The sequence below is a fragment of the Vombatus ursinus genome, unplaced genomic scaffold (genome assembly GCF_900497805.2).
Source record: "Vombatus ursinus unplaced genomic scaffold, bare-nosed wombat genome assembly UNPS02014847.1, whole genome shotgun sequence".
NCBI lineage: Eukaryota > Metazoa > Chordata > Mammalia > Diprotodontia > Vombatidae > Vombatus > Vombatus ursinus.
In genome coordinates this window covers 18,025,292-18,033,827 of record NW_020954625.1, presented here as the reverse complement: position 1 = coordinate 18,033,827, position 8,536 = coordinate 18,025,292, and the positions used below count along the sequence as shown (strand labels likewise).

The 8,536-nt window shown below is 44.2% G+C and overlaps 1 pseudogene; it reads left to right on the top strand.

Annotated features, from left to right (window-relative positions):
• The first annotated feature begins 618 nt into the window (after positions 1-618).
• Positions 619-6,451, top strand: LOC114026904 (annotated as a pseudogene).
• The last annotated feature ends 2,085 nt before the right edge of the window (positions 6,452-8,536 follow it).

The window sequence follows — 8,536 nt, the reverse complement described above, 5'->3', positions numbered from 1 at the left end:
TGCAGGTGATGTCAAATATTTTTCAAAGTAACATGGCAAGGCAATATTAAAAGAAATAAATTAATCAGACTCTGAAACCCAAATGGAAGCATTTTCTGTTTTGGAGTAGATTTGTGGAAATTCTGCCTTTGTACCATGCTTTGCATTTATTTCAACATTGATTTTTGTTTTTCCTTTTAAGGAATGCTTATGGGAAGGAACTGTGGGTATGTGAGACACTAATGTTCTGGCACACTCTCCCTTCCTGAGACCTTCTTTCTGCTCTTGGGTCAATTGACTTCCTAATCAATGATTGAGCGCTGCCTCAGTCAGACTGAGACCTGTTAGAGATCTTAGCTTGAAAAGGCCAAGGTCTCCCTCTGCATCCTGGGCCATCTCCACTTGTCCTGGTTCATATCTGGCCACTAGACCCAGATGGCTCCAGAGAAGAGAGTGAGGCTGGTGACTTGGCACAGCCCTCCCTCACTGTAATGCAATTCACAGGACCTCCCTGATGTCATGGTCCTCTTCAAGAAGGAAGGACAAACTGCATCAACTATTGGGGTCAATGTAGTGAAGCTCTGCCTGGTGGCAGAACCCAAGGAGGCAAGCCAGTGATGTAATTCTTGTAGCCCACCAATGGGGAAGTCTCCCGCAGAGGGGCGGGCTTCTAGGCCTCCCATCACCCACAGGGCACGTGCTTGCTGGAGGGGAAAGGAAGTCCTAAGCACAGCTGTGTGCAGAAACTGAGGAGCTGCATACTCTTCCCCCCACCCCCACTCTGGACTGAACGTAAAAGGGCAGTGCTGGGCTCCATGCCACCCTTTCAGGCCGGGGTGGAGCTGCTTGTGGGCTCGGGGGCTTGTGGATAGGCCACAGCTACAGAGGCGGCAAATCCCTGGCGTTCCCCGTTACAATCCATATCCATCAGTTTGGAGATGTCCCTTGGTCTGTCCTAAGACCAACCTGGCGAGCGGTGCAAACCCCAGAGACCTTCACGGTTACCATTTTGGGGCCCCCATGATACCCCTCATCCCACACACCTGAGGTTCCACCTTGCCCCTTCTCTGCCTTAAGAGTGACCAAATGTGAAGGCGTCTTCACTCTAATATGCCCCTTCCCTTTCTATCTGTTACCACCCGATTCCAGAACTGGCTTCTGGCCATTTAGGTCATACCTGGCAGAAGCTTCCTGGGAAGGGGAATTCAGATCCACTGTGCAAGGGCCCTGTGGCTGCAGCCCTAGGAAAGCACAACCTTCACTGTTGGAAAGCCCAACCAATCAAGGCCTCTGTGCCTGCTCTGTGTGTCCCCCTGAAGGACCCAATCCCAAGAAGCAGGTGCTGGCCACTAACCAGGTGCAATACTTACACAAAGTGGTGATGAAAGCCCCGTGAAGGCATCAGTTTGCCTGGCCATTCCCTAAACCAGTAAGTGCTATGAAACTGGACCTGCTAGATTGCCATAAGATCATGAAACCTATGGACCTGGGAAAAGTAAAACAAGACTTAGAAAGTAACCATTCCTGGTTGGGATCTGAGAGCATGCAGGATTTCAATACCATGTTTGCAACTGCTACATGTGTGAGGCCACACATGACATCGTACTGATAGCGTGGAAGCTAGAAAATATCTTTTTTGCAGAAGGTGGCACTGATGCCATCTGAGGAGCAGGAACTGGCGAGGACCATTCCTAAGGAGAGGCACAACAAGGGGGCAAAGCTGGCAGCACTTCAAAGCCGCCTGCCTCACCAGTGCATGCCAAGTGCCTGCTGTCTCTTTTTTTGTCTCATACACTCTTGTATTCCTCATCATCTGAGATCCCCACCACTGTCCTGAACATTGCCCAGGGCTCAGTGATTTCTTCTTCCCTTCTCATGTCTTTGTACTCCACTGGCACCCACTGTTGACAGTCTCTGCACCACCTACTGCCCAGCCATTCACCAAGAAGAAGGGAGTGAAGTGGAAAGCAGACACTGACATGCTTATACATCAGCTATCCTAGCTCCTGGCTACCCAGTTGGTCCCCCGGAGGGGGGCAGAGCCCAAGACATGTCAGCTGCCCTACATACACCTGGAAAGAGCTCTTCCCATCAAACCCCAAGGGAAGCAGTTGCCAGACTCCCAGCGGCAGCACCAGAGCTCCACGAAAGGGAAGCTAAGCTGTCAGAGTAACTGAAACACTGCAGTGACATTTTAAAAGAGCTACTCTCCAAAAAACATGCTGCTTATGCCTGGCCTTTTTATGAGCCCATGGATGCTTCAGCTCTTGGCCTGCATGACTAATACGACATTATTAAACACCCCATGGACCTCAGCACTGTCAAGTGAAAGATGGAGAACAGAGGTTACCAGATTGGGCAAGAGTTTGCAGCTGATATGAGGCTTATGTTTTCCAACTGTTACAAGTATAACCCTCCTGATCACGATATTGCTGCCATGGCATGAAAACTGCAGAATGTATTTGAGTTCTGATATGCCAAGATGCATGCTATGCCACTGAAGCCAGGGCCTTTACCTGCCTCTACTCTTGTGCTCCCGGCTGGGCTAAATCATCCTCTGAGCTCTCCAGTGAGGAGAATAGAAATGAACGTTGCTCAGAGGAGGAAGAAGTCCCTGAATCAAAGTAGGAAAGGGTCAGAAGGCTGGCTGAACTATGGTAACAGCTTTAGCAGCACACGAATAGTTGGCTGCCCTGTCCCAAGGACCGATTTACAAGCTTAGGCAGAAAGGAGAGGGGAAAGAAGAAGCAGAAGGCAGAAGATCACTGGGGATGAATAGGGAAGGACAAAGAAGGCAAGAGTGCCAGCCTGCCTAGCCCACTACCACCCAAGAAATCCTCGAAGAAAGCAGGTGATGGTGGAGGTTGCAGTGGTCCTAGGGCAGCAGGGCCTCCTGCCTTTGGTCTCTCTGGAAGGGGTGTCCTTAGGCCCTCAAAGAAGGTGATGAAGACAGCTCCACCACCAACTGCTGCCCACAACTCAGAAGAGAACTGGCCCATGAGTTATGACAAGAAATGGCAGCTAAGCCTGGACTTCAATAAGTCACATAGAGAGAAGTTAAGTGGTGTGGTCCATATCATCCAGGCCCAAGATCCTCATTCTGTAACCCACACCCTGAGGAGACTGAGATTGATTTTGAGACTCTCAAACCACCCTCCCTTCGAGAACTTGAGCACTATGCTCTTTCCTGCTTGTGTAAGAAGCCAAGGAAAGAGGGTTGGAGCCAAGACGGAGGAGTGAAAGCAGTGACTTGCTTGAGCTCTCCCCCAAACCCCTCCAAATACCTGTAAAAAAATGGCTCTAAACAAATTCTAAAGCAGCAGAACCCACAAAAAGACAAAGTGAAACACATTTCCAGCCCAAGACAACCTGGATGGTTGATTGGAAAGGTATATCTCGGCGGGCGGGGAGAGGAGCGCAGTTTGGCATGGGCGCACAGGCCGCAGGGAACCTGGAGCAGGCCTCAGAGGACTGAACCGCGAGCAGCTGTGGCCGTTTCCAGACTTCTCAACCCACGAACGCCAAAGACAACTTAGAAGGTCAATGGGAAAAGTTTGTGACTGCGGTGAGAGAGAGAAGCTATGTCTCAGCTGCAAGTCTTGCGACTGCCTCCTGAGCTTCCGACCCACAGACTGAGGGGGAACCAAGTGGTTGATCAGAGGGGACTGCAGGAATCTCTTTGCCAGTGCTGAGGCAGGAATCTCTTGCTTTGCCCACACTTGGATCTGGATCACAGTTCTGAGGGGCAGTCTGTGGGGCCAGAAGGAGCGCTGGCATGGTGGAGCTTGTTGTGGTGGTGGAGAGGAAACACCTCGCCCCTTACCGTATCACCTTGGAAGAACTGAAAATTTACAGGTCCCTAGAAGTATCTCTGAAAATAGCTGTACAAACCCCCGAAGCTTGGGACAGTACATTCTCCACATTGGAAGCAGACTTTTACCTTAACAAAGAGTTTAAAATTCAAGTAATTGGCCAGGATCATGAGTAAACAGCACAAAAAGAGTCAGACTATATTATCTTACTTTGGTGACAAGATCAAAACATACAATCAGAAGAAGACAACAAAGTCAAAGTTCCTACATCCAAAGCCTCCAGGAAAAATATGAATCAGTCCCAGGCCTTGGAAGAGCTCAAAAGGGATTTTGAGAAGCAAGTAAGAGAAGTAGAGGAAAAACTGGGAAGAGAAATGAGAGTGATGCAAGAAAATCATGAAAAACAAGTCAACAACTTGCTAAAGGAGACCAAAAAAATACTGAAGAAAATAACACCTTAAAAAATAGCCTAACCCAAAAGGCAAAAGAGGTCCAAAAAGCCAATGAGGAGAAGAATGCCCTAAAAAGCAAAATCGGCCAAATGGAAAAGGAAGTCCAAAAGATTACTGAAGAAAATACTTCCTTAAAAATTAGAATAGAGCAATTGGAAGCTAGTGACTTTATGAGAAATCAAGACACTGTAAAACAAATGCAAAAGAATGAAAAATTAGAAAACAATGTGAAATATCTCATTGGAAAAACAACTGATTTGGAAAATAGACCCAGGAGAGAGAATTTAAAAATTATTGGACTATCTGAAAGCCACGATTAAAAAAAGAGCCTGGACATCATCTTTCAAGAAATTATCAAGGAAAACTGCCCTGATATTTTAGAACCAGAGAGCAAAATAGAAATTGAAAGAATCCACCGATCTCCTCCTGAAAGAGATCCCCAAAGGAAAATTCCTAGGAATATTGTAGCCAAATTCCAGAGTTCCCAGGTCAAGGAGAAAATATTACAAACAGCCAGAAAGAAACAATTCAAGTATTGTGGAAACGCAATCAGGATAACACAAGATTTAGTAGCTTCCAAATTAAGGGACGCCAGGGTATGGAATATAATATTCCGGAAGGCAAAGGAGATAGGATTACAGCCAAGAATCACCTACCCAGCAAAATTAAGTATAATCTTTCAGGGGAAAAAATGGTCATTCAGTGAAATATAAGATTTTCAAGCATTCTTGATGAAAAGACCAGAGTTGAATAGAAAATTTGACTTTCAAATACAAGACTCAAGTGGAAAATGAAGAGGTAAACAGGAAAGAGAAATCATAAGAGACTTATTAAGGTCAAACTGTTTACATTCCTGCATGGAAAGATGACATTTGTAACTCATGAGACCTTTATCAGTATTAGAGTAGTTGGAAGGAAAAAATTATATGTATGTATATAGATAGATATAGGGCACAGGGTGAGTTAAAGATGAAGCAGTCATATCTGGAGAATAAAATTAAGGGGTGAGAGAGAATTATACTAGGAGAAGGAGAAAGGGAGAGGTAGAACAGGGTAAACTATCTCACAAAAAAAAAAACAGAAAAGAAAAGGCTCTTACAGTGGAGAGGAAAAGGGGGAAGGTAAGAAGGAATGAGTGAATCTTTTTCTCTTAGGATTTGACTTAAGGAGGGAATAACATACACACTCAATTGAGTATGGAAATCTGTCTTACCCTACAGGAAAATGGGGTGGGGGGAAGGGGACAAGAGAGTAGGGGAATGATAGAGAGGAGGGCAGATTGGGAAAAGGGGTAATCAGAAGCAAATACCTCTGAGGAGGGCCAGGGTCAAAAGAAAGAATAGAATAGATGGGGGGGGTGGGATAGAATTAAGGGAAATAAAGTTAGTTTTTCACAACATGTCTACTATGGAAATGTTTTGCATAACTGCACATGTATAACCTATATTGAGTTGCTTGCCTTATCAATGAGGGTGGGTGGGGAGTGAGGAAGGGAGAAAATTTGGAACCCAAAGTGTTAAAAACACATGTCAAAAAAAAATGTTTTCACATGCAACTGGGAAATAAGAAATACAGTAAATGGGGTACAGAAATCTATCCTACCCTACTGGAAAATAAAAGGGGAAGGGGATAAGAGAAGGGGAGGAGAAATAGAAGGGAAGGCAGACTAGGAGAAAGGGGTATTCAGAATGCATTCCTTCTTGGGGTGGGGGGAGGGGCGAGATGGGGTGAAAATTTCTAACTCAAACTCTTGTGGAAGTAAATGTTGAAAACTAAAAATAAACAAATTTATTAAAAAAAAAAAGAAAGAAGACGAGGAAACCTTACACCATCAAAAAGTTGGTGGGTAAGACAGAGGAAGAACAAGGACAACTGGTGAAGAGGCTGCAGGACCTAGTGCTCAGTTTTACCAAGAAGCAGCCCCCCAAGAAGGCAGGTAAGACAGTGGAGGCAGCACAGCAGGTGGCCTTGTCATGCCTCAGTGCCTCAGACTCCAGCTCATATCCTCCTGATCCTTCTCTTCAGATACCAGTGACTGGCTCAGGGTTAGGTGCCAGGCCTCAGTGGCACAGACTGGATTTCCCTAGCCCCTTCCTGAGGTTCCCTCTGCTTCAATCCCCCCTCACCCCATTCTCCTGGTGCAGGAGGTCTGCCTCTGTAAGGGGGGCGGTGTATAGACAGTTTCCTTGCTGTGGGGTACAGGCATAAAAAGAGGGGATTTCCCTTGGCCTTGGAACTTCCCACTTCAACAGAGTGAAGTAGGGGGAGAGATCTTGGGTGGTTATAAGGCCTGAGGCCACAACTATCAGCTACCTATTCCCCTCCTAAGGCCCTGTTTTCTGAAGTTGTTGGTTTTAATTTATTTGAAATGGTGCAGGGTTAGGGGAGGTGGGTCAGTGGAGTTCTCCTAGTGTCCCAGGGGTGGGGAGTCTGCGGCCTCGAGGCCACACGTGGCTCTCTAGGTTTGGATTCAGTCAAACTGCCACACTTGAGGACCTAGAGGGCCACATGTGGCCCGGAGGCCGGAGGCTCCTGGCCCCTGCCCCTGCCCTACACTCTGGGGAAGTAAGGGGGGGGAAGGGGGAGGGGGCAAGCGCTCTGCAGTCAATTCCTCCACAATTATGTTTTTTTCTACCTATTCTACATCCTACTACGTTGGGGTCCTCAGGTTCCTGCCTCATGGCTTTCCCCAAGGAGCTTTCTGAGCTAAGCCTTCTCCTTTTTTCCTGTATGTATTGATTCTAACTTGTAAATAAAGAAAATACTGTGCAATCTCAAAAAAAAAAAAGTGCTTACGTTGTCTGTTTGTGTGTGTTTGTGTGTGTGTGTGTGTGTGTGTGTGTGTATGTGTGTGAAGCAGTGGCTCTTTAATATGCATTGACCTTTTTTTTTAGCATAAAACTCGTCTTTTATATTTCTAGCTATTGTGCCGATGTTCCTAGGAGATATATTAATGTTACATTCTAATTCTGCAAATTAAAAAAAAAAAAGCACTAACTTTGTAAATAGGCCACTGCCATCTAATGACTTATACATTAATAAGGACAGCCCAGGCTCAGATGAGGGTGGTACCACAGAAAGCAACTGGGCTCTCTTTTCTTATGCCAAGGCTGTAGTTCTTAAGGAAGGTAAAAGTGAATTATTTCTCAGTGTCCCCGGAAAGCTCAAAGAGAGAATACTCTGGCTCACCTCGTATGAAAGGAGGCTGGTTATTTAATAACCTGCTGATTTGACCTGTCAAACTGCATAGAATCTTCAACCACATTCTCTTTCTTCAACACAAATCTTTCTGTCCTTGCAAATACCACCTACAGAGCCAGGCAGTGGCATTAATGTTTTAAAAGGGCAGGCAAATTGTTTTATGATTGTTTTCATTCCTTCCAAGAAGAATAATTTTAAAAATATTTATAAAAATTGATTCCATTTTTATATATCATCCAGGTCTTGATATCCCTTCCTGACCTGTCCTTGCAATGAAGAATAAAAAGAAAATTAAAAAAATAAATAAAAATCTGGCAGCATATGAACTTATAGGCATCCAGTGTTCTTCAACGCTCAAGTAAGAGAAAAGACCAGTGCTTCATTACCTCATGTCTGTAACTGAGATCCGCAAGGGCAATTGATATGATTTCAACTGCCTTTTGACATCATTTGCTTTTGTGTTGTTTTATACTTTATTATTTATATTACATATAATATTTGCTTTGTATGATTATATTATTTTGTATATTTTGATTTTTGTATATATGTATACTATATATGTGTAAATATGTATAGGTTTAGATATGTATATGTGTATATGTATATGTGTGTATGTGTATGTGTGTGTGTATGGAGAGGATTTTACTTTGAGAAAGAAAAGCCTTCCAGATATTTTCATCACCATCCAAAATCTATTGCCCAACTTACAAATCTCTTGTCCTTTGAAAGATAAGTTGGAAACTAAGATTGCTTTAATTTTGAACACAGGAACATTCTATAAGACAAGCATGATTAGGATACAGTGAATTGTAAAAACATCTTCTGTTACTCAAATAAGTACTTCAGTATAATCTTGATTTTGCTTTCTCATAAAGTTTTGTTGCTAGCTTTTGGTTTTGGTGACCCAATTACATCCTGATATACTTCTTCCTTCGTTCCTTGTAATGAACGAAAAAAAAATCAGTATTGCAAAATGATGCTGTGATCATAACAGCATGCCCAGTATTATATACATATAGCTACCACCATTTTCTTTAGAGGATAGAATTGTTTTATTATTATTTGGACTTAAGAATCAACAATGACTTTTAT